The sequence below is a fragment of the Gopherus flavomarginatus genome, chromosome 17 (assembly GCF_025201925.1).
Source record: "Gopherus flavomarginatus isolate rGopFla2 chromosome 17, rGopFla2.mat.asm, whole genome shotgun sequence".
Taxonomy (NCBI): domain Eukaryota; kingdom Metazoa; phylum Chordata; order Testudines; family Testudinidae; genus Gopherus; species Gopherus flavomarginatus.
The window spans coordinates 21,554,996-21,562,033 of NC_066633.1; positions in this window are offsets into that span (position 1 = coordinate 21,554,996).

Sequence of the window (7,038 nt, forward strand, 5' to 3'; positions counted from 1 at the left end):
TGAGCATCACTGCAGCCCTGTGTGCCAGGTCGCAATGCCTGGAGTGGGGAGAGGGGCCCAGGTCACAGGATAGGAGCTGCCACTTTGGTGTGAATGTGAGGCAGGGCACTCACACACTGAGCTGAGGTTAGGGTTGCTGTGCCAGGGCAGAGGTTGCCTCTGTGGGTGTTCAGGTTGAGGAGGAGATGGCAATGGGAGGGGAGTGCACCCATTGAAGCAGAAGGCTACATCTGTCACTGGCTTTATGTAAACATCCTCCCTATAAAAATATAAAAAGCAGGGGAATGTAGTAGAGAGAGACAGCCTGGAGCACTGGGCCTGGTGCAAGATCTGAGCCTGAACCAAAGGCTGTGAACCCAAGTCAGGCCATGTATTAATGCAGATGCTCACAAATTCCCTGTCCAGTACATGAGCTTGGCAAAGTTGTTGCTAGTGTACTCAGTACTAGACATGTATGTAAATATATTCCAGCTAGTACGGATACACCCCAATCTAGTACAAGATAAGATGGTTTGACAAAATAATAAATAGGGATGTTTTGCCCAAGATAGCAGGAACAAGGGGAAGTAACAAACAGATGTCATAAAATATGCAAGGTGGTGTGTATCCTGTTTGTCCCAGTCTATAAAAATTGGGGTACCTGGTCTTAACCCTTTGTGCAGACGAGGAGAGAGCAGAAATTCCTGCTGTTGACTGACCCATTCCTTGCCACTAGGCACTTGTGTGTTAGTGTAGAACTTATCGGACACTAGTACTGTGCCTTGAGGGTAAGAAACCTGGCCAAATTGTGCCTGTGGTCTTTCTTTATGAGTAACATCAAAGTCTGCTGAATGAGCAGGCTGCACTGTCTGCTAGCACGAATGGAGCTTCAAGGACAGAAGCACTGAGCAGCCTAAACAGCATTACCAAGGCAATGACATTCCAGCTTTCTACTCTTAACAACAGGACTCAGCAATCTCACCTCATGTCGGGGCCACCAAGCACCGAAGGCCCCATAAGATGGGAACAATGTTCAATCCCTGCTGAGCAGGATTCACACTGGGGACCTACAGGGACAGCTTCTGTCACTCTTTGGCAGTGCCTTGGGATATCCAAGACCCATGATCAGTCATGTGACCCACGGAGAGCGAGGCTGATTTCTGGAAAGAAACATTTATTAAATAGGGTTCTGCCCTTTTTGGCAGGGTCCTCTCTCTTAACACAGGCTAAATCTCTCATGTTCATTCTCAGTCTCACACATGCTAATATCTGCTCCAGCCTTTTCTTAAAGGGGCAGCTCCCATTAACCAAAGTCAAATGCAGTAGCAGAGGTCTGGTTGCTAGGTGATGTTATCCCCTTGCAGAATGCTGAGCTGAGCAAAACTCACACTCTGAACACCTGGGAATGCAGAATTAAGATTATCCAGGCACCCTTAATGCTGCCCTATTTTAGCACTGCCTAATATACTCCATTAACACAGAAACACTCACTCTGCCAGCCCGACAGCTGCTGAAATGCACAAGTTCTTCCTCTCCTTTTATAGCCCAGTCACTCACTACAGGCTTCCATCCCACACTGGAAAAAGGCAAAAAGAGAAGGAAAATAAGGTGGTGCTCATGCCACCTTCCTTTTATTCCCTTGGAGCCAATAGGAATTCTTTGCATATGCTCCAGGAGCAGTCATAGTGTTTGGTGCACCTGCCTTCAGCGGTGGAGGCCATAGCTGGGCTGCTTGGTAAAGGTTCTGGGTAGTGGTAGTAGCCTGTGATAAACTGGTGGTCAGACTACATGATCTAGTGGTCCCTTCTGGCCTTAAACTCTCTGACTGTACACATCAGCTGTGCCCCACCAGCCCGGCTCCAGCACATCTCCTCAGCCATGCCCCTGGCCCAGTCAATGCATTCCCCCCCTCCAGTCTGGTCCCTTTCCACAAAGGCGCCCAGACCCCTGCTCTGCAAGCTGGGAATGCCTTGTCCTGATGTGTTCACTCCCTCATACGCCAACATTTCTATTACCATTACCCCCCACCTATAACCTGCCTCACATGTAGTGCCTGGAGAGAAGGACAACTATGTTACAATGCAACGGTGTCCCTGCTCATCTTTCACAGTGGTTGGAAGGAGTGTTTGTGGCATGGCTGATATGATGTGTTGTCACCCCTGGAGTGCTATCTGGGAGCCGTGGAAACTGCTGCTCCTCTCTAACCTGCTCACACTGCTTTAATGGAGATACAGCCGGCCTCTTCAGGCCCTGTTATCACCCAACATGACAGCAGGTGGTGCCACACACCCAACTGAGTTACCTGAGTGCTTTACTTAAGCCACTCAAAGACAGACAGCCAATTCCTCAGCTCCTCAGGCTTGTACCCCCTCTCGAGTATAAACCCAGAATTACAATGTCTTACACTGCACAGGGAACTGTACAACGTAAGCTCATTAATATATAGATCGCCTTCTCCTCAATGTGGGAAAGATATACAGAACATGCTTGTGTTAACCAAGCTGAGATTTTTCCTCAGACACACCACTTAAAGGCACACCGGTTAAGATAAAGTAAAAAATAGGTTTATTAACTACAGAAAGATAGATTTTCTCATAGACTTAAGGTCAGAAGGGACCATTATGGTCATCTAGTCTGACCTCCTGCACAATGCAGGCCACAGAATATCACCCACCCGCTCCTATAACAAACCCCTAACCTATGTCTGAGTTACTGAAGTTGTCAAATCGTGGTTTAAAGACCTCAGGGTGCAGGGAATTCTCCAGCAAGTGACCTGTGCCCCATGCTGCAGAGGAAGGCGAAAAACCTCCAGGGCCTCTGCCAATCGGCCCTGGAGGAAAATTCCTTCCCAACCTCAAATATGGTGATCAGCTAAACCCTGAGCATGTGGGCAAGACTCACCAGCCAGCACCCAGGAAAGAATTCTCTGTAGTAACTCAGATCCCACCCCATCTAACATCCCATCACAGATCATCGGGCATATTTACCTGCTAATAATCAAAGCTCAATTAATTGCCAAAATTAGGCTATCCCATCATACCATCCCCTCCATAAACTTTATAAGTGATAGTAAACAGATCAAATCAGATTATCCAGCAAATAAACAAAATCGCAAACTAAGCCTAACATACTAGATGGACAAATTAGATCTGAATTAGCAATTTCTCACCCTGACAATTAGTCCTGCAAGTTTCCATAAACAGGCTAGAAATCCCTTTAACCTGGGACCAGCACTTCCCCCAGTTCAGTCTTTGTTCCTCAGGTGTTTCCAGGAGTTCTCTTGTGAGGGGAGCATCAAAGAATCCTGTGGCACCTTATAGACTAACAGACATTTTGGAGCATGAGCTTTCGTGGGTGAACACCCACTTCGTCAGATGCATGTAGTGGAAATTTCCAGGGGCAGGTATACATATGCAAGCAAGCTAGAGATAATGAGGTTAGTTCGATCAGGGAGGATGAGACCCTGTTCTAGCAGTTGAGGTGTGAAAACCAAGGGAGGAGAAACTGGTTTTGTAGTTGGCAAGCCATTCACAGTCTTTGTTTAATCCTGAGCTGATGTTGTCAAATTTGCAGATGAACTGAAGCTCAGCAGTTTCCTTCTGAAGTCTGGTCCTGAATTTTTTTTGCTGCAGGATGGCCACCTTAAGGTCTGCTATAGTGTGGCCAGGGAGGTTGAAGTGTTCTCCTACAGGTTTTTGTATATTGCCATTCCTAATATCTGATTTGTGTCCATTTATCCTTTTCCGTAGAGAGTGGAATGAGGCCAAAAGATGATGTCACACCCCAATTTATATAGCTTTTCCGTATGGCAGGAACCCTTTGTTCCAACCTCAGTTCCCAGTCCAGCTTGTGGAAAAATACAGGTACCAAAATGGAGTTCAGTGTCATGTGGTCTGGTCACATGCCCTTGCTGAGTCACAGCAACCATTACTCATGGGCTGGCTGAAATGTTCACCATAAGACTAAGCTCTTTCATGTTCCATTGTCTTTTCTGACGGGGCCATTGGCACTGTCTAGCAGCTTCTTCATTGTTGTACCTGAAAGGCTAGTTGCGGGCAGGGCCAGTGCAACCATTTAGGCGACCTAGGCGGTCGCCTAGGGTGCTGGGATTTGGGAGGCGCCATTTTCTTCGGCAGCAACCGCGGCAACTGGATCTTTGGCCACCCCAGTCGCCACCGGCATTTAAGAGGAGGGAGCTGAGACAGGGGAGTGTGGGGAGGGCCACCTGCAGCTAGTGAGGGACAGGCAGTACACAGGGTAATTCCCAGCCCCAGCTCACCCCTGCCCCGCCTCCTTCCCGAGCATGCCGTGACCGCTTCACTTCTCCCACCTCCCAGGCTTGCGGCGCCAATCAGTTTAGGTGCCGCAAGCCTGCGAGGCGGGAGAAGTGAAGCAGCGACGGTGTGCTCGGGGTGCTCATGTGCAGAGCAGGGGTGAGCTGGGGTGGGAGACTGCCTCAAGGCGGAGGGTGGGGGGTGGGGAGCTGCCGCAAGGGGGGCGCCTCAGCGCAGAGGGGGGGAGCTGCCGGGGGGGGGGGGTGCAAGGCGGAAGTTTTGCCTAGGGCGCGAAACATCCTTGCACTGGCCCTGGTTGGGGGTGTTACTCAGAGTAAGCACATTTGAAATACAGAAATATAGTTAATATTAATAACTTTAGATACAAAAATGATACATTCATGGAAACAGGATAATCAAATTCAGCAAATTATAACTATTCCACTGACACCTCACAAGACATATATTATACAAGATGCAGCATAATTATGTCATCATCATACCACTATGAAAAATATGGGGGGGCAGTGTCACAGCTGGTGAGAAAAATCACAGACAGGATTTCTGTTCCCAACACTGACAGGTTTATGCTGAGAGAAAGGGCGTCTGAGCCCTGCAGAGTAGCTGTACCCCGTATCTGAGAAGCACTAAGGGGTCAGAGATTGCAATGTTTCTATGCCACCCTTCAGGACAGGTACATGGGATCTGGCTTCACTTGCTGGACTAGGATTCTGCTGGTGCCATCTCCATCTTGAGCTGATAATGCCACTCCCTGTGTTGCCACTGCTTCTCCTCGTGCTGGCCTTCCCATGCCTCAAGCAGCTGGGTTTCCAGATGCACTCTGTCCCTTTCCTGCTCTGCCTAACTGTCCACAATTCCTGTGCAGCTGTGCCCTCATCCCAATGGAACATGCTTGCTGCCTCCATCACTTACCTCCGGCCTCTCTCTAGGAAGTTGGCTCCAAGATTTCCCCTGCCTGCTGAACCCTCTGCCAGCGGGCTGGATTTGCCCTGTGAACCTGGACCATCCTTCTTCCTCTGGTCATGAAAATACAGCATAATTACCAGCCGTGTCTTTGTCGGGTCTTTAGTGCTGAGTTGCCTTTCTTTGCACAGCGCAAGCAGCCAACCTGTCTTCAGCTGTTCATAACTCATTTTCCCTATCTCTCTTTTTGCTGTTCCTTTCCTGAAAGGCTATGAGACTCCATTTTTCTCTGTGCGTTTCTGCCTACAGTACTTGCTGTGATGATGTAGGAATTGCTCCCAATGGGTTCAAAAGGCTCAAAAAGCTGCTCTGGGGGTAGAGCAGGAGACATGAGGGGTTGGGTCACATAACTGTCTAGAGTGGTGTGAATGGGTTGTTAAAGGACTGGCTGAAACAGACCCATATCAATGGAGGATCCAGAAGGACAATGGGAACCCCAGTGACTGAATAACTGACACCCGCCCATGGGAAACTCCAGCAGACAGAATATGTGAACTCAGCATGGGTCTGCAGGAGGAAGATAATGGACCCAGAGGTGAGAGGAGGAGGAGAAGAACTGACCTTTGGAAAACCCTGGGGCTCACCTGGGACTGACAAAGAGACGAGGTGAGAGCTGTGGAGCGCTGGCTTGGCCAGAATGGATGGTTTCTTAACCTTTGCTTCCCTCTCTTAACCCAAGAACTCCCCGATGCTCCAGTTGACTAATAAACCCGACCGTTGTGAAAAGGCTGCCTGGTGTCACTGCAAATACTTGTGGAGGTACATTGGCCCCTGAAGAGTGTCCAAGTCTCAGACCAGGAGTGTCTCTCAGTTGGTCTTGCTAGGCAGAGCTCACAGTGTGAGGCAGGAGGGCTGGAGCCCAGAGGCTCAGTCTCGGAGGTGTTGAGGCCGTGTGGCCTGCCCTTACAGAAGAGTGGGGCCCTTTGGGGGTCTGGCACACTGAAGGAGTTCCTCCAAGGGAAAGCTGGGGTCTAGAACAGATCATGTGGATCCATAACACTTTCACTGCTGGTGGAACTTATGGCAATTCACGCCTTCAGATTCCACACATGCTGCCACCATATATGCCACAGCTCAGGCAACTGCCCCTGTATTCCCCCTCCGTGGTCCCTCAAGGGCACCAAGTCTAAGCTCCTAGCTCCTCTTTTGGGCACAGACTCACATCTCTCTCTCCTTCCTGACTGAGGTTTTTCCAGGCCACACAGTTCCCTGCCTGGATTGTGATATTCCCAGCAAGCCAGACTTCCTAACACACTAGCACGTGCTCTTGTCTTTCTCTTTGAAGGCTATGCCTGGTGTATTGCCAGTAGTTACCCGATATCACACAGTCCTTTTGAAACAGGTGCATATATTCTTACAGTAAAAGCTTTACAGAGAAAACATCTAGAAAACAATAAAAGAACCTACACACATGCTAATAAATTTACCAGAGGTCACAGTCATGGGGTGTATAGACCTTGTGCTGGCCTGGCGACTAAGGAGTTAATGAAGCAACCATCTGCCAGCACGGACTGGCAGCCTCACAGAAGCTGAGAGAAGAAAAGGGCTGAGAAGCAGAAGGGCAGGGTGGCTGCCAGAGGAGCAAGCAGGTTGGGGATGGAAAGTCCTGCTCGCAAGCTGGTGAGAAGCTGCCCAGAGACAGCACCCAGAGAAAGGACGACAGGAGAAGGCCACAGAACCCAGGGAGGTAGGAAGAAGCTCAGGGCACTGCAGAAGGAGTTGTTGAAGCTTGATTTTGCCTGCCTGGAACCCAGTGCAGTGGGTGGGCCTGGGTTCCCCTACTGATCCCTAAGAGACTTGT